The sequence below is a fragment of the Neodiprion fabricii genome, chromosome 6 (genome assembly GCF_021155785.1).
Source record: "Neodiprion fabricii isolate iyNeoFabr1 chromosome 6, iyNeoFabr1.1, whole genome shotgun sequence".
NCBI lineage: Eukaryota > Metazoa > Arthropoda > Insecta > Hymenoptera > Diprionidae > Neodiprion > Neodiprion fabricii.
Window position 1 is genome coordinate 7,057,869 of NC_060244.1, and position 20,227 is coordinate 7,078,095.

The following is a 20,227-nucleotide window of genomic DNA, read 5'->3' on the forward strand; positions in this document are numbered from 1 at the left end:
CTCTCTCCATACCAAAACGTGGGATACGTTAATTTCCTTGTCAATCACGTCAGAGCTGGGAGGAGATCGGTTTTTCCTTTCTTTTCCTTTTCTATCGATTTCTTTTTTCTTTTCTCTCTTTATTTTTTTTTTCAACCGTTACGTCAACCTGCCTTAATATAAAAGGCGGATCCATTTGACGCGGGAGGAAAGAAAAAAGACACGAGTCACGGCTGTCCGACGCGATCCGTCACCGTGTTTCATATTATAGTATAACCATGGATTGCCGCGTTGTACCGTTGACGGTCATCCCGATGATTTGCCGGGGCCTCCCGATCACTGCCCCCCCCCCCCCCCCCCCCCCCATTCAGACCTGTCGAAGTGTGGCGTCGTCGTTGTCACAATGTAATTACTCCGGTCGCTCTCGCGGGGGCCCGTTGGGGATTACGAAAAGCCGACGACGAGTCGTCGGCTTATTTCCACATTCTTATCGGAGAATCTGAGTGCGGTAATCCCCGAGGCGGGTGCGTAATCTCCCTCCTTCCCACCCCCTCCCCACCCCCCCCCCCCCTCCCCCCTCCTCGTCTCGAGACGATTTTCGCCCGTGCCTCACAGGCGGCCAGGGTTTTGCCGCCTCGCAGACGCACACTCGGTAATCTACTATTAATTGCCACCGCGAATAACATCCCATGAGGATAGAAACGAGCCCGTTGTACGTTACACCGGGACACCGTCGCGTCGCGTCTCCCTGCCGCACGCTTTCAAAGTATGACGGAACCCCCCGCTTCGCCCCTCTCTAATTTAGCGAACCTCCGTCATCGGCATCGTCATCCCTCATACCTCATCCCTCATCCCTCGGCTCTTTAACCGTAATCCCTGTTATTGTCGCCGATCTCAGAGGTCGTTATCCGGTACTTTCGGCACTGTCGCCTCTGGGATTGAAACGCCGTTTTCCGCCAAGTTGCGGTTGTCGTAACGCGGAGATCCTCCTCCCCTCCCCCCTGCCCCTCCCCCTCACGCGTTACTAATTGCAATTAGGAATAAATAGTTGATGGGTTAAAATATGGCTCGTAGCACGAGCGTTTCGAAGCGAGAGATTTAACCGTGGATTTAGAGCGGCGACATTAGAATCACGCCGACTGATTTGCGTTCGCTAAAATTCTTCAAACGCAGCTCGGTAATGTAATCTGTAAACGTCGGTCAGGATTGTCAGAAATTTTTAAAAGCGAAAAAGGTGTAGAAACATCGCGGTACCTGGATAACGAAATTCTACCTGCAACACAAAAGTAAAAAAAAAACTTGACCGCCTCGGAGAATGAAATTTTTACGATCGCGCGGTGATTAGAGCGAAATAATTATTCATATCATATCGCAAGTTGCTTGTGATACGGGAACTTGTGAAAAGTAAATAATTAAAAAAAACTTAAGTTGGTCTGCACTTTGAGTTGAGAAGTGAAACTTGACTCAACTCCCCTCGGCCGTGACGTTGAGGAATGAATACCCCGTAAAATGAAAACATGAAAAATTCATCATTTATCGCGTGTTTGCAGCGGGAGGTGTTATAAGCGGTAAATTCTCGAGCGTATATAAAATTACTGGCCCGTTGATGATAAGAGGATCGCGGATGATGCGACGCGGTTATAACGATACTTCTTGAACCTCGGTTGCGGAAAATGAACGACCTTAGCGTCATCAGCGGTGAGCAGGATCTAAGGCGTCGAATCCGCGACTGAAACGCCGGACCCTTTTTCCGTTTCCACCGGTGCAGTTTAACGGGGCGCATCGATGCGTGCATTCATGTCCTCGGTGGTTTTAAGCATTGCAGAGATCCGCCTCACGTCGTTTAATTTAATTTGACGATTGCTTGTTACGAGACGTCGTGACTTGCGAAAATCCCTATATTATATTATAGTCGAATTCCGCAAAACGTCGTCGCGGCTGATCCACCTTTTGTTCCTCGCCTGCACGCTCCGCCTAAAAGCCCAGCGTTTTTTCACCGAATGCCTCATAATGCAAGATATGCGCATGTTTCTAAATTCGACTCTGCAGCCGTGCCTTGAGTGCATTTCACCTCGTTTTACAATTCGAGTCGTAGAGAAAGATTTCTACCGCGGGACTAATTCCGCAATCGCAATGGTGGATGTACCGGAGCGAATCGCGTTTGTGCAGCCGTGAAGAAGCTGCTCTGTCGTCTGTACACGGAGGCGATACGATTTTACAGATTTATGTCCGCTCGCCGATCGGAGTTTTGGAAAACAACGGTGAAAGCGTTACAACAGTTGTTGAAAAATCAACATATCACGTATCTCTAGGTATACGTATAATATATCCGGACGATTTATCGTCAAGGATTACGAATGAAATTGGTGCGATCAACGTTTCGAAGGCTTAAAACGAGCTTGTAAGAATGATCGATGACACGTTCGAGAAGACTCGAAGTTGAGTTTCTCCTTTTCAAAAATTAAAGAGCACAATCGCGGCGGCAGTTTGTTGAATTTCGGAGAACGCCCGTGTCCGCGGAGAATTAAGCTAATGGAAGAAAAGCTATTCCAGACCCATAATCCGTAACGATGGTTTTTAAAAACCGTCCGGCAAACGATTCGATCGAAATAGAACCGACGGCGCATTACGAGATGATCCTACAAGACGCGGAAGGCGCGGCAGCCAACTCCCAGTAAATCCGCCTCTCATCTTCGAAATTGATGAGCCCATCGGTCTCTTTTTGTTTTAATATTTCCCATTTGCCTCTCGCTCCCTCACCCCTCCCCCCCCCCACCTTCCCCTCCCCGCCCACCTCCGGCGTCGCCTTATCTCAAAACCGAGAGGGATAAATAGCGTCGAGGGCGTCGCGGCGTCGTTCGTGTGCCGTCTGCGTTAATCGCCGAGCTTGCGGCTGCACTTCGCTCCCCGCGTAATATCTTACGCGGCAAGGCATCGCATCGGCCGAAGAAGTCTAAAGTCATCGTTGATGCACGAGGTGCGCCTGCGGCGTCCCGAGTTAATGCCGTCCTAATAAATATCTGGCGTACCCTTCGCTCCGTATCCGGTGATCAGAGCGGCCGGAGCACGTGCCAAAAGTTTAAACCCTTTCCCGATTCCACTTGTCCCTAATTACTGTTGCGTCTGATCGCCCGCACCGCTCGCCGCGTGACACCTCGACGTCACCGGAGCTTTCGTTCCGGCATCCGTGCAAGCTCTATTTCGAGCTGGGACGCACTCGACTTTAGTAGTTCGGAATTAGAATTAGCCCCGGAGTCGGAGAGGTTCTGCCGAACAGGTTAAGCTAGGTCAGGGCCCAATTAAGGCCCGGCAAAAAATCCACTCGACGTGGAAAAACGGGAGGAAGGGGGATGGAAGCAAAAAAATAAATAAATAAAATAAAAATGAAACGAAACTCGAGCCTATTTTGGGGGCCGCTTATACAAACATATAACCGTACAACCGAGAAGGGAACGACCATGCAGTTGCTCACCCCGATCTTCAGACGGCCTTGATGAATTGAACGGGGGTTAAAAAAGCTTTCTCAATCTTCACTCCTCACCCTTGGCTTTTCTTTCACCTTTCAAGCAACGCGCACTTGTCCACTTTTACATTTTTTATACTTGCGGTTTGATCATCTGTTTGAAACCGTCATTTTGAAATTTTGGTTTTTGCAAAAAAAATTTCATCATTGCCAATTCTAGATTTAATTTCAAGGCTTAGGTTATATATTTATAGTACAAAACAAATAGATACAGAAATAAAAAAAAAAAAAAAAGAACATTTGCCTGTTGCGCGAGATAAAAATAATTCTTACATTCACCAAATGTTTATTGAAATTTCCAATATATTCTTGGATTGTGTTCAGCGTAAAAAAAAAAAGGCAAAGAAGAGAAAAATAAAAATCAGTCAACGTTTCAAAAATAAATTGACGAAAATAAATCCACCTCGCGATCATTTTTGCGACGCTTCAAAATTCTAGTATAATGCTGCACGCGGTAATATATAACAAATGTTGTGTTAGAAAAAAAAAAAAAAAAAAAAAAGAATGAAATAAAAAGAAAAATGGCGCCCACGCGTAGTGGCAAGTGGGTATTCAATCCATATCGTCCGCTCGAGCAGAACTTGGGTAGTGAGATTAAAAATCTCGGGTCGGTGTCGCCGCCGCTAACGTAGGTATATAGCTTATACCGCATTACAGATATACGTAGATGCCCAGAAGCATATGAGATATAAATGTGGCTCGTCATATTTTAATGGAACATCGTTGTAAATTCGTCGTTTAAACGTCAGCGTGGCGTAGGAGATACCTACTCGAGTCTTGTCGAGCTATGCGCGTCTCATCTCTCGCCTGGCTATATATTTCAGACAATAATAATTCAGAGTGCACGTGTGAACCATACGCGGGCCAACCCTATGCCATCGGCATAGACACAACAGGGGCGGAAGGCGACCCGGTCGGTGCATCGCCGCAGCACGTGTCACGGATGCGTCGTCGCGGCCTGAGTGACACCTTAGCCCTTCTCTTGGTGCCCTGAGCCCGGAGCTTGCGGGGCGTGGATGTCGTCCGGGCCTTCGGGGTCCCTCTAAGCTCGATGGAGAAACGGCGCGGAATTTATATCAACGATCTCCGCACTCTCACTTTTTATTTATTCTGATTTACCGTCGGCTCTTGGACTTTTCTTTCCAACCGCATATTAAAAGCTCTGCTTTACTGCTACGTATCTGCTACCTCGAGTGGATATCTTGTTATACTGCCGGAAGATCGCTGCCCTCGAATCGTTACTCATACACAATGACGTGCAGAACCGAGTTATTATACTACCGTTGTACGAGGATCGTCTCGCCATTTAAACCGTTCGAACGTTTCCTTCGACGTGTCGAAAAAACAGAAGAAAAAAAAAAAAATTTTAAAAGGAGCGGAGAGGAAACTGGACGACATAACTTCGCTACTACGCGCCGAACGAAGACGTCAGATTTAGTCAACTTTTATTAATTTCTACCGCAATCGCAGCACCGAAGCTACGAGGCATGTACACGTATTAAATTTGGTCTAATTGTTTTTAAAAAAAATTTCCACCCACTAAATCAGTGATGAAATAAATTCTCGTAATGAAGCGTCGGAAGAAGCGTAAATAATCTCTTTCGTTAAATAGGTTAAGTGGCAGGTGAAAGCTATCATGTGAAAGGAAAAAATTAGGAAAAAAAACCGGAACATATGCCGAAAATATGATTTAGAAGGGTTGATATTGTTCATAGTTTTATTTTTTATTTGTGAGATTAAAAGTTTATCTAGTTAATCTAGTCTTGCGAATATATCGTCTCAGTTTACAAGAAAAAAAAAAAAAGAATAACGAAAATTGGCGCGCAAATATACGTCGAACAGCAGCCTCTCGAAAGGAAGGAACGATCCTGCAACCATCGAGTAGACGAAGTGGATTGTCCTTATAGCAACTGAGTTGAGTGGATAAAGGCAGGCGAATAGAATGGGGGGAAGGGTGGAATACGCGACCCGAGACGAAGAAGCAAATAAATACCCGCAGATGTAATCGGGAAAGGAAACAAGCTATGGGATTGTTCAGGGAATAATTGAAAGCACCGCGGCGCTTAGCATTGCCATTCCGGTCGTCGGTCTCCTGGAAGATGCTGGCTGGAGGCTGCCCGCCGGCTCTCGTCTCTCTCTGACTCGTTTTCCTCTCCTTCCTCCTCTCCGAAGATGCCTTCCTCGGGTGGCTGGGCCGACTCGGCTGATCGGATCGCGCCGCATAGCGCTGATCGGCAAATTCTAATGTATACGTTTATTGCCAGGCCGAACCGCGACTGGAAGCTCGCGACTTTTCGACCGCGACCCTCATTAACGCCTCTGCGAAACCGCCCCCGGGCCCCAGGGCCGGGAGACCCGGACTACGACCGGCGATATAGACCTCATGTTTTGTCCTCCGACGACCCACGGACCGTGAAAATAAAAGGACGCAACCTCCTCGACAGATTTCCGATAATATACCTGCCCGCTCGGCTCTCTCCCAGCTACACTCTATATACCTACCCATGCTCACTCCCGGCATACGCGATTTCTTATTCCAACAGTTGCGGCTGCACGCGATACTCGAGAGAAGGCCCGCGGCTCATCCTTAGAAAATAAGATAATGTAAACAGGGTTAATCAATTCTCGTTGAATCATCCTCTCGATAGTTTGTTTTTTAATAACCGCAAAATCGCAGTTTTCAAATCCTTGTGTGTGTTGAATTTTACATTCTGAAAGAAGCTTCACGTTTTTTTTTTTTTTTTTTTTTTAAACGTTATACGCTGGAAATACTTGACATATAAAATGACAGTAGCCGAAACCGAAAATTTTTGTTCAAATTATGCGACTCACTCGTCTAATGTAAAATTTCAGTTTTGACTTCTCGCATATTCGTATACAGAGCGTATAACATTCGAATAACTATAATAATTTCAACGCTGTATATTTCTTCTATTAGATGTCTGTCATGCGAGATATTGTATACCGACGGGTACCTGCACGAATACCATTCGTGTCTTCGTTTTCACTCGTGTAATGTGCAGTACCCGATACCTGTGCCTGAACAGACATGCTAAGATGCCGGGTTTAGGGGCCTGGTTTAACGCCCCAAAACTGAACCCCGGTCAATAAAATTGGTCGGGAGTTTATAACGGTACGATAGGACTTCGTTTTATCTACTTTTTTTTATCGCTTACGATCGTCTTTCGGTCACTTTAGACTCCGGCATTGTCGCAACATTTCGGTGACACGCACTGCACGTAAGTAATACGCGTTATGAGCGACACGTGCCGCGTTTAAAGCCTCAAACGGTACATGATTAATTGAAATTATCGCGTGATCATAAACGTGGAATGATCGCACACATCGGATATATCGAGTAATTGTGGGATTGGATAGAAATACGCGTAGTGCGTGCGCGTGTAAAAAATTCGAATATTTAACGGTATTTGAATAATTCATAAATCGCTCAGCTCTCGGATTCGGAACTTTCTAGTCATCCGATGTTTATCTAATCATCCTATCTTTTTTTCTGACTCTTGTTCTTCTTTTTTTTTTCTTCTTTCTGCCCTTCCGGAACAACTTTTTCTCACCTATTATACGTCCGAAATATGCCCTTTCATTCGGATTTACATGGCAGACCCAAACTCCTCGGCATATTATAGCTTAATAATGTTATTTCCGTATTTCAACGATGAAACATAATAAATGCAACACATAATTCGTCATAAGAGTGGAAAAAAGAAATTTTAGATGACTTTTATTTTTCAAATATTCTACCACCGGATTAGCTGATTATTTTTTTCCGTCCACTTTGTTTCGTTGTTCCAAAAATAACAGGTCAAATTTTTTCTTCAACATCCTGGTGAATTATATCTTCATAGACTCGAGCGATGAAACAAAGCAAATAGGTGTTAAGCAAATGAAGAAAAAATAGAAATATCATCAAGCTTCAAACGTAATTATACGATACATCTGCGGTGATTCCCTCGTGGGTAAATGGATTTAACACGTACATTTGAAAACAGAGGGTGGAATAAATAGGGTTGCGAAATATGCGAACCCCTGCGCAAAGATTGTAAAATTTTTTTCACAAAAATTACAAAGTCCAGTCGGTCGTTTGCAAAACAATTCCTACGTAGACCGCTTGATACGTTGTTTCGTCGGAACGAATCTTGGGCGTTTTACTGCGTCTATACGATCTCCCATGTGGACGAAAACGCGAACGGGGGGAAGAAGTCGGTTTTCCCCGGTTGTATACTCTAATTCATGCAGTGCAGCAGGGGCTGTCGCGGCGATGGAACGGCGACTCTTCATAAAGGTGACGTTAAATATTTTATCAACGCGACTCGTAGCCCCGGTCAGACTTTTTCCCTGGTCCGATAAAAAGCGTCTTTTATTGTTTCCCCCGGCGCAAAGCAGCGGCAGCAGCAGCGGTTTAGCTATCATGCGGTGCATGAGCGTCTGAAAATTCTCTCATAAAAGAACCGATTTGCCTCGATGGCTGCAGGGGTAAAATGGGAAGGGAGAAGGGCGAGGGGGGGTGGTTTGAGACTCTACAAGGAGACCCCGGTTGTACACGAGAGAGTACACGCGTATCCTGCATCAAGGGCCGAGCCGAGCCGAGCCGAGCCTTCAATAATACATAAGGTGGGAAATTGTGATCGAAGGATACTATTGGAAAGCAATACTTTAGCCCCGCCACCGGCTGAATAAGTAATGGGACAATATTTTTAAAACGCCAATAATTCGCGGCCGGGCAGGTCATCCTCCCCTTAACTCCCCTTTCCCTACGCTTCTGGCGTATTTATCGGCCCTCCGAGTATATACCTATATACGTACATACGTAGTAGACACACACACACACACACGCACACACACCCCAACACCGACACAATTCGCGCGTTCTCCAGCACTCGAAAGATAGACGAGGCGAGTTGCCGCCGCTGGACCCGACGCAGAATGTAGCCTGCCTAAGGGATCATGTAGGTACCAGCCGAAGGTATCGGTTCTTCCCTTTTTAAACTGCGCCTAGTCGGCTGGTCGGCCACAATTGCCAGCAGCGCGTATACGCTCGATGCTCTTCTCTCGGTTCCCTCGTTTCTTTATCTCTTTTGCCTCCCGCCCCCCCCCCCCCCCCCCTCCCCCCGTAGTCGCCAAGCTCCTCCGGAGTATACATTACACGATCGCGAGCTCATCTCGCATCGGCTGCAGCCGTCAGGTAACTCTCCGTCTTGCATGGACCACCCGTCGTTCGAATGATTATTCCCAGCGTGTCCGTGCTGCTGCAGCCTCGAATAACCGAATTACACTTGTCGCTGTTTTGATATACGGTAAAGACCGATCAGCCGGCTCCACGCCCAGCTTCAACCTCGGGAGACACTGTTCGCCTGCTGTTAGGGACGGTGCCGATTTGATCAACAGATTAGATTGCCTAATGGACACCTGTGTGTATTTTTCACGGTAGCATTTCGGCCTCGGCCGGGCTGTTCGTACACCGTTAAAAATTATTGTCAATTTACTGCAGGTTTACTGTAGAAACGAGTCGTTGGATTACGATATCGGGTTGAAAATTTACAAATTCGATGCGCCGACGTAAATCACTATACCATTTGCCTTGAATTCACGATAAAAATGTTTCATTTTCCAAATTGTGTGGTAAATTTATTCTATTTATGAATTGAATAAAACTTTCAATACAGCGTGGGAAGTTTCATACAGAAATTTTTTTATCGGTGTAACGCCGGCAAAAACAATTCGTGCAGTGGTACGTGTTCGATTTAACGAACGTAAATTGGTCAGATTCATTAGACCTGTAGTCCGAGGTTATCGGTGCAAAAATGCACAAAGCTAGACATTTTTTGTATACAATAAATTGTATGAAATGTAAAGAAAAACCCCTCTGTATAAAACTTGTTCAAAGTCGGATATGAGACGAGGAATCGAGTAACTGGAGTACAAATTAAAGGTCACAACGACAAGCCCAGCCTTTGACGGATGTGGCCAAAAATTGTGTACGCTCGCGTCTGTACCCCAAGAGTATCAGCCGCTTGCAGTGCGAGAGTACAAGAGAGTTTAGCAATCAAGAAGGGTATTCAGCAGCGGTACAATAACGTAGATCGCGAAGGATTAGGTCCATTCCGAATGATGCAGCGTTCGTTGATGAGAGTTTGAGGGGCGCGGCGGCGTTGTTCGTTAAAAGCCTGGGAGCGTGGATAAAGAGGATATCGAGTCCGGGTCACGAAGCGAGGTGACGAGATCCTAGTTCGAACAAGGTATAACTCGCCGGCTGCAGAGCTACACTTTAATGATTCCGATTGCCTATAAACACTCATCTGGCTTTCTATTCGATTGGTATGTATAAGGCGGATGGACCGGGTACTTTCTCGTGCCCGATGTGGACTGCGTGAAAGCAGGACGCACTTAATTCTTGAACAGAAGCTTAAGGTATGTCCAGGAATCATTTCTTTTGTCATCTCTCGGCCCACTCCCGTAGCCTTCGAGTTTCTCCCTGGTGCACCGGGGTCCGTTTCACGCGAGATTTATCAAAAACGAAATTCAACTTCTTGTTCGAGGGCGACTGATGAGCGGCTGAAACCGTTTCGTCGACAGGATCGGAGAGATACCTGCACACGCAACTGCGGCACCAGCATCAGCAGCAGCAGAAGCCGCGTAACTCCCGGTTATTCGCGACACGGAGAAGACGGCTTGAGGCTATATACAAAGCCTTGTAAGAGGCAAGAAAAGTTACGGAACAACAATGGTAATGCTAAACTTTCCAAGTCTGGATACCCGGTGCCTCGCGTATGTGCAAGTCCGCAGCGGATGCAGGCTGCGGGTATCAACGCGATTTGCTTTTTGCTAAGGACGGTCTTGCGATTCTCGACCACTACGGGGTGCCGGTGTTGCAGACGCGTTCGAGTTTCCCCATTAAGGTCGGAGGGGCAAAAAAGCCATCGTTTTTTCTCCCCTCTCTTTATCCCTCTCCCTTTCTCTCTCCGCCCGTCTCTTTCTTTCCATTTCCCGATCCGTCCGACGTATCCGCGGAAAAATCGAACGGGTATAAAATCTTAATGATTATGGATAGAGTGACGTAAGGAGCGCGAGTCGCGTCGAGTGGGTACCTAATTGGTCTCTTTTTCTGCCGTGCTTTGACTCTGCGTGTAACTCTTCCTATTCGAAAATGTGATGAAAAAATCGTAATATGCTGGTTCTTCGATTCACCTGGTTTTGACACGCGTATGATGAGTGTATACAATAGTATACATGTATGTACATACGCGTATCAGACGCGAAGTGATCTTGACTACTGTTCCCGGAGAGTCCGTGGAGCCCGTGGGGCATGGAAACGTACCTACTGCGCGGTACTAGACGCTGATATAGAGGTATAAGGAGAAGAAGAGAAGGCAGGTACGCAGGGCCGGCTGACTACCATTAAATGTAGCGGCAGGCTCCATCATCATTATCATCGCATCTACGCCGAGCATCAAAGAGTTCTTCTCGTTCTCTACCATCCCCCTCCCCCTGGGCGTCGACACCCACGTGCGCGGTAGCCGTCGAGCGGAGAAATGACCATTTGTAAATTACTTTATCTTCGGCGAGAATGAACAAGTCGTACACCACGGCTCTAAAAGACCGCGCGTGCAGTCGAGAACGGCCGGATTTCCTGTGCCCTTCAACCATCGTAGTCTCTGACCGTTTGGACGTAGTTTTTGAAGGAAGGAAATCGAGAGAGAGAGAGAGAGAGGGAGAGAGAGGGAGAAACGGTCGAAGGTAACATGCAGGACACCCAGTGGCTGCACTTGGCCGAAGAGGAAGCAGTCACGCAACTGTACCGTGCGGGTAACTCTAAACTAAAAATCACAAGTCGCCTTACTTGTCGAGCGCGTAAATTACATTCGAGACGTTCTTATCTTATCCTGTTCGACTATGCAACCTGCGCTGCTTCAATACAAACCTGCAGCAAAACGTGCGGATAATTCTACCTTCTCACGCGTAGGAGGTTCGCGCAATGTTTAATCCTTACCTAAAAACAACCACCGATGTCTGTATAACATTTTCAGAAGAAAAAAAAACAAAAAAAAAAAAAAAAACGAATTAGCTTCAAGACGAATCCACATGTACGGTAATTCCGAATTCGTGGTCAACCGCTTTCGAATCTCGATGATCAGTATCGTCAACGTCGTCACGATGCGGGGAAACGTTTGTTTCGATAAGAATACAACAAACCATCCGCCCGACCAATCGCGCTTTCGAGACGGTACGGAAGGCGGCCAAGAGCTGGAAGGGAAGTGGAACAAGAGATGATCCGCCACATGTTGCACACTCGGCATCGCAACGGTGGCTAATCGCCCTGCGCACAGAATAGACATTTGTCCGAGGTGGAGTCGACGTGTCCCGAGTGGCCTAACCCGTCCAGACGAAACGGTGACGACACAATGGATATAGAAGCAGCTGGTTGATGGATGCTCCAACCGGCCAAACGTAACATCTTTCTCTATTTATCTCATAGGGGGAGGAGAGGAAGGAGGATCGGATCATAACCGGACGAGGTTACAGATTATACCTTATAGAGACGGTCCAAGCATCGCCGACACGCGTTAATGATTTCTCACAGTGTTGAGCATGCCTGAAGAGCATGTTATAATACGTTGAACGCGTGCGTGCCGAAGAATCAATCGACCGTTTGAACCCCCCGTTCACCGCTGAAACCACTCCGAGATAAGAAGGAATCGAGATCTAGAGTTTTAGAACAGGAAACGCAGCTCGGGGTAGAAGGACAAACAAGATGTTTCAGCTGCTGTTTTTGTCTCACAGCCTGATCCGGCCACGACTTGGGGGTTCGCGCTGGTCTGAACACCCCTGGAAAATATTTTCTTCCCCCAAGAGTTGAGCGTAAGTTTTGCGCCAACCGACGTACCGTAGAAAGTCGCCCGAATTCGAAACACAAGGAACGAAATTTCGAGACGATATGGTATCGTCTTCGTCCTCGTCTTAAGGTTCCCACGAGTGAATTTCACGGGATATCCGTTGGGCGCCCGTGAAGCTGCATGCGCGAGGCAACATTCTGTATACGTGCATTCAAGTATCTCTCCCATTGTTGAATCTATTTATTCTTAGAGTATAAATCCTTCCTTATAATCGTTTAATGCTCACATTCACCGAGCCGGCCGAGACTTATTGTCCGTTTAAGGCCGCGGCACGCATGCGCGGCAGCGTTCCACACAAGAGGCTTATGGCGTCTAGAAAGAACCGTCGCGGCATCCCCATATCGCCCCCCTGTCCTCCTCACCCCCCAAGGCACTCGCTGGAGCTAGCGAACTACACGCGCTAAGTCCCCATGTAACTAATTAATCTCCGCATGGAAATTCTTCTCGCCTAAACTGGCCATTGTGTATTCGTGTGTAAGAGAGAGAGAGAGAACGAGAGAGAAAAAAAAACACATGCATGTGTGTACGGTATACATTTCAGTCGTAGGAGAGACGGTACCGGAGGGCTGCGCGGTGAAAAATGACCCTCTCTCCTCTCTCCTCTCTCGACTCGTCGTCTAGCCACGCAATCTACGTTTAGCTTAGAGTTTGGACCTCAGAAGGAGGAGGAGGAGGACAACGACGCTCCACGATACGTCCGGCACAATGCATCGTGTCTCTCTCCGTCTCTGTGTGAACGCGTCTAACGTATCTAAACTATCGCAAAGGCATATAAGTGTACCGGACACGTGAAGAACGGAGCGTTGCAGCCAGCCGGAGCCTGCAAGGCGAGAGAGGCTTTGTGGAGGCTCAAAGAGTACACAATGTCTATATGAGACCGGCCGACAATGGACCCTCTACAACTGGATAATATCAAGGTTGTTTCAAGGGTAGCCTCAAGCTCGGCAAGACCACTCTCGGTTCCTCTGCACCCGGACACGTTGCAAGGCTCGTTTATCTCGCGTCGAGTTAACACCTCTGATTTGTCACCTTCCGGGCTTCGCGGGTGCCTGGGGTTGAAGGTTCACCATTTTCAGGTGACGCTTTACCGTTCTCGTCGATCCGATTCAGCTCAGTAACACGTGATGAAAAATTTTTCAAGAAAAATCACTAGCGAAAATGGAAAACGAGAAGAAGATAAAACGTTACCAAGTTTTTTATGGGGCAGTGGACTCGAACGAGACGAAGAAGAAGAACCTTCGACCAGATTCGCGCTTGATATCGTCATACTTCAAAGAAATCCAACTAAAATTTTTCAAACCAAGATGATGAATGCATTTTCTTTTTCTGTTTTTTTTTTTTTCTTATCAACTGTTTTAATAACCAGAGGTTTTTTTACATGGATCCTCGTCTTATACGGTTGAGAAACAAAAAAAAAAAAAAAACTTGCGAAGCGGGTATAATGAGAATGGGGGAAAAAGAGTGAAGAGGGAAAAAACCGAAGAGATATTTTTTGTCACTATCTTATTTTCCCCGACGAAACTGAACCCCGATAGGTATACGCGTAGGATGCAGACTGCGCGAGGCGATTATATCGAGGGTGCAACCCCCGAGGTGCACGTTTCACGGATCGGCGTAATGAATTGCATACATGTGTCCTTACGGAATTATCATCCTTATCGGTGGATCTCCAAGGCAGTGAATGCATCACGCGGTGTATAATTCAAAAGGGTCGTTCTGCTGTACGTACGCTCGGGGAAAATAGAGAGTTTGGTCAGGTTTGCCGAGAGAGAGGGAGGGGGAAGGGATAGATAAAGCGACAAATGGGGACGGAGAGAGGGGGAGAGATTTTGTCCTCCGGGGAGCAGTCAAAGCGCGTGGCCCTCGTCGTGTCGGGATGATCTGAGCATCAAACGCGACACGAGGATGTATACTCTGTGTATATGCGTCGGGTTCGTAACAACGGGGGTAGCTAACTTTACTGCAGCAAACAGAGAGAGAGAGAGAGAGAGAGAGAGAGCGAGGGAAAGAGATTGTGGGTCGGCGTCTTTGTGTGGATGCACACCTTGATCCTTATCGGATAGTCTTATCGAAGCACGTGGTTAGTTTCATTTTCTCAGCGTTTGTTCAGGATTTCCGTTTCGGCGGATGATCGGTTCATTAACGGATGAATAACGCGTCGAGAGATGATCGAGACAAAAAAAAAAAAAAAAAATACCGATCCGAACGTCCTTCCCACGAGTAATTGTATAGTCGGCGGAATTGAACTGGCGAGGTAAAAACCTATACAAGGGGAAATCGAAAGTCGGATGACAAGAAATAAAAGTAGCAAGAAGAGGATGGGAGAAGAAAAAATAAATAATAAAAAAAAAATAGCCGGCGTGACACCAGACTCCGCGAATAGAGATAGTGGGTATAAGGTGTATACTATAGGTATGGGTGTAGGTGTATTATATACGTAGGCGGGCCCGCTTCCAGACGAGAAAAAACCACCCCCTGCGACCCCCGGGGGAGCAGCAATTTATAAATAATTGACCCGAGTCCGGTAAAAAATGAATTACGTCTCCCTGCGCTGCACAATATCAGGGAGTTACTTTACGGTGAAACGAGGAGAACCCCCTCTCTCTCTCTCTTTCTCTCGCCTCCGCGTTGCACGGGGGCAGAGGATACCCGCGAGACCTCAACCGGCCCCCCGGTAACATAAGCCGCATCAATTTTGCAATTGGAGAATTTTACGTCGCGTGGTTCGCCATATATTATGGGTAGTAGCTACGCTACGGTGAACCCTGTTCCCCGTTTGCCTTCTTCGCGTACTATTTTTTTTTTCTATCCTTTCCACTTCGAGACTGAAGATGTTTTTTCTACTCCCAAAAACGTTTGTTCTTTATTTTTATATTTGTTTTTGTTCATTTGCATTACCACGTGTCATCGCATCGTTTGAAACTAATTAGTGTAATTGGATCGATTTGCGGGCGAGGCTCGATTTTTCATTTCTTTCGAATATATACGAGGTGTGTATCGTATACGTAATACAGAATCAACGTGACAGTGTGTTTAATTGACTAATTAAAGGAAAGCTCTTTGCGCTCGACGTTGTGAATCCACGAGATCGAGGAACAACGATTCTGTGGGACATGAAAGACTTTTCGATGTATATATGCGTGCGCATTCATTTCGTGTAATTCCAAGGTGTTTTTGTATACGCAATTTCAGGGGGGGGGGGGGGGGGGGCGGAGGGTTTGTACAAGATTTGATATACATGCATAAATACTATTCCATCGTTATACATATTCCTTTATATCGTCCTTTCATTCGTTTTTCTCCTTTCTCGCTTATTTTATTTCATATTTCAATTTTTTATTTTTTTTATTTTTATTAAATTCATTTTTCCTCCTGCTCTCAAACGATGTATAAAGAAAAAGTAGAAGAAGACGCACTCTTCTTCTTCTTCTCCTTTTTCTTGACTTAAAATTAAGAAAACAAATACACACACAGGAGCAACGATAAGAGATAAAAGGGAGACCAAGACAGCCCTCTCCCTCATCCCCCTCGACGCCGCCACCAACCTACTTCAGAAGATGAACTTGGTAATGCATTTGAGTTTTGCGCAAACATCATTTTTACCCCCTCCCCCTCGTCCTCCTCCTTTCCGCCCGTCCGTTCGACCGTCTCCCTGCAGAAACGAGGAATAAGAGGACACAGAAACAGGAGAAAAACAAGACGAAAGGTGGGATGGGAAAGAAACGGAATGATTTCCACCGAGGCGGGTAATCAGGGAGGTACATTATTTCTTCTTTGAGTTACAAGGTACAAGGTATGTATGTATGAAAGGACGGTAAGGTGGGTGGTGGTGGGTACGTATATTTTAATGCCCCCGCGGAAAGACATCTACGCGCGTTTGTTTGCATCGCGTACACGCCGTCTCGTATAAATACAACGCGTTTTTTCATCCCGTAATAAAATAAAGATTGGATTTTTCCCCAGCGTACAGAAGTCGCGTACTGACACACGTACGAATCGACGTAATTTACTCGTTGGGATGGAAATGAATTTCTTTTTTTTTTTTTTTTTCTTGCAAAAGATACTACAGTCACCCGCAATACCGACCGAGGCAAGATTATATGTTATTATTGTTATATCATATAATATAGTTGCAGAGTATAAACCGCGAGCAGTTTCACCGCACAACAATAAATAAGCCTTATTCAATTTGTTACGGCGGATATAGTGAAAGTCACTACCGCGCGGCGTGATCGCGGTACCGGGGCGTAAAAAATTAGATCCAAAAAGAAAGAGAGACAGAGAGAGAGAGAGCGAACTGGATTACACGAGCGAGCTCGAGCATTGTTTCACAAGTTGTTGTGGCGTTATACGGCTCGTTCCCCCGCGTAACCTGCTCTCTGCCAGGCTGCATTGTTACCGCTATTGTTTTCTAATTGGCACAAGTAGAACTGCACCCGGTTATACATATCGCACGTGTGGGTGCAGCACGGGAACGTTGCACATTGCGTCGAAGGTTTCACGGAAATACTCCTCGATCTACGTGTTCTACAGGTTCGGTATACGATATGACGAAACAGGAATGAAACAACGTCCATGCTAATTGACATAAAAACTAATCCCGTAGCTACGAGTACGACAAAGTGAGACATGAAACAAATGCAAAAAAAAAAACAAAAAAAATTATCTGACGAAAGGTCTTACGCTCAAGTATAACGTTCGGAATGACCAAACTTGGCAGGTGTTTTTTGTTCGATTCCAATCTCGTTTGTCTAATTTGTACTCTTTACCTCACATCTGATTAAGACAATAATCATGTAAATCGGCGCCCAGGCTGGTATAACAATCGTCAATGTCATAGTGACGTGTTCGAGGGTGGACAATCGGTATTTCGACAAAAGCTTGCCTCTCGTGAAGATTCGCTTGAACGCGATGCTGGATGCTGTGCAGTACCTGTTCGGTATAAGCGATGAGGGTAGAGTGAGAAAAGGTGAGATAACGATGGCGAGAGAAAGAGAGATGGGCGAGAGATTGAAAAGAGGGAAAACCGTTGCGGCCAGGCTCTAACCTGATGATGAAATCTGCAGAAACTGCGAGCTTCGATGGGCGGCAACGGAAGCGCCTCCTCCCATCTACCGGATATTTCCACCGGGTCTCATATTTTATTTCATTTTATTTTATTTTATGCTACATTTTTCTCTCACATTTCTCCATTCCTTTTTTTCCTGATTGTTTTTCTTTTCCTTATTTCTTTTTTCTTTAAAATATCAGTCAACGAACGCTCTCAGGGGATGATTTCTTTCCGTTTAACCCCTCCCTCGTATTTTTCTCTTCATCCTGTAGAGCGAATTGCCGCCGAATTGTCGTGACAGAAAATGACGAGGAATTTCGCGGAGACGGAATGATCGCGGTGAATTCTAATTTTATTCTAAACACTGTCTTACCTATACCTACGATATATCTACCAATACCTAAAAACCGACGCACCGTTACGAGCTCGTAAAAATCCAGTCTCTCTTTCTCCATCTTTTTCTCTTTCTCGGCCAGCCCGAGGCACGTTTATAAATCGCGATGATATTCTCGGATGAAATTTAAAGTTCCAAACGTTTACCGAGATCGGTAGCCATCTTAGTTTTAAACGAGTTTTTACAGACGATCGGTTCAAAGAATGAATGATAACCCCGAAAAAATATAAAACAGCGGTAATAATCTAGACGTTTCCACGAATCTCGAGTTTTTGGTAATACGTAATATATTACGCGTGCAGTTGTAATTCGATAATACGAACCTGTGGTATATATAATAAATTACATTAAATCGCAGGTGCTAAATTGCAATCTGGGTGTGTTCGGATTTGCGCTAGGTACGAAGGTGGCAAAAATCTTAATCTGCGTTAGAGGGAACACAGTGATACCCGCCAACACCGACCACCCAACCTATCGACGAACCAACACAAACGTGGCCATTATTGTCGGTGCACATATTGTTGTATTTACAAATACGAGACAAGCTGCTGCTGCCGCTGCTGTGGCCGATCTCTGTGTGCTCAGCGCGTTTTGCGCTGGTATAAGTAAGTCAATATAACCGGCCTTTCTATATTGCACATAGGCGGATAGCCAACTATAGCCTGTCTATCCAAGCCTGCGATGTGGGATATTATTATACAGGGTACATGCACCGCACAATATTACGAGTTGCGCAATTTCTGTGCGAATATACGAATGTGTGCGTGTGTTTTATAGTTTGCACTTTGGCAGAAAGGTAACGAACACGGATTGACTTTCGCGTGTCGTATACACGCCATGCGGATGAAATGTCGGGAAGTGGGGGAGTAAAATGAAAAAAAAAAAAAAAATATCCATGGTTGTCTCCACACATGCACGGAACCCCAGAGAAAATAGGCTTCGGATTGTGAATTATCGCTTGTTTCCACACGCGGTAATCGCAACCCTTTCTAATCGTATTCTACAGTGAGTCGCTACGTTATAAACCGACCGACCAACGCGGTTCGATTGTTGGATTATTATTCGCGGGACCTACATTGACTAATCGAAACGGTAACCGCTTTGCGTATTGGACTATATCCGATAATTCATTGCGGTATTATTTGTCACCTGCAGATATGACGGGTCGATTGGTCGCGGCGCGGCAGATTAATAATTCCATTAGGTACCCGTGTAATGCGAGAAAATATTAATTGATCGTTCAATCAAGTCTCCCAGACAATTCTCTCACTCTCTGTCGGCTTTTACTTTTTTTTACCTCGACTTCCTTTCGTCGAGAATTTTTCTTCCTACGCGCGATCGCCTTCGCAACGGGTATGATCGACGCTTTGCGCGTTACGTTTATAAAAAATTAGCGTTAATTAAATTCTCTAAAGAGAGAATTTAATTTTATCGTAATTATATAGTTATATTATTTTCCCACGCGCATCTGAAACTGCGTGGAAAATACGACTCGCATTTTTGCACGTCGTTCATCTTCAAAGGGATTGATAACCTTCGATCACTAATATATATGCAACCAGCGTGCGAAAGATGGAAATCTGATTTTTACCTGCTCGCTTGCAGAGCATACAATTTTTTCAATGCCTTATTTTTTTTTACAGCCCTTTTGTTATTTATTGATTTACTTGTTGCTTCGTTTTTTTTTTATCACGAGGCGGTTTTGATAACCTGATAAAGGCGTCGCTACAGTTGGGTACAGGATGAAAGTTAATTCGGTGGCATAAAACGTGTGCGACTAAAATCGAGCGTTGCGCAACAGTGTTTGAAATATTCGTTAATAACCCCAGAATTAATTAACAAACGTGTTGAACTTTTACGTGGATAACAAAATGGGCAGCGTTTATGATTCGTTCGTCACAACATCGGCACTCGAATTTCGAGGCATAATAATTATTACGCAACAACAGCCATAGTCGATAACTTAAGCTCGTAAGTTATAACAGGTATCCACGTCAATGTAGAATTTTCCTTAGATTATTGATTTTATTGGTAAAAAATTGTATGTTTTCTCATTTAAATTTACACCTTATTTCTTCAATACGTTAACGAAGAAGGTATCAAAAATATTTTTAATCCTCGAACTAGAAACAGGATCTTTTAAAAATCTAGGGCGAATCGTTCGAGTTTTAATTTCACGAGAAACTCACTTCTTTTTATCGTCGAGAAAAATGATTGAAGGTGAATATAGATGTTTATTGAGTACCGCACGTTTTGACTGATTTTCAAACTTATTTCACATTTTCTGAGATAGTAATTACAACTTAAATGAATCTGCCTGAGTATTTCACACTTGTCCAATCACCTCGTTTGACGTTCAAAAATAAGAATCA

General features: G+C 45.4%; 1 protein-coding gene across 1 annotated transcript in view; it reads right to left on the reverse strand.

Annotated features, from left to right (window-relative positions):
* Positions 1–20,227, reverse strand: part of LOC124184549 (transcription factor Sox-5) — a 139,336-nt gene that overhangs the window by 86,013 nt on the left and 33,096 nt on the right. The gene's annotated exons all lie outside the window — the stretch shown is intronic.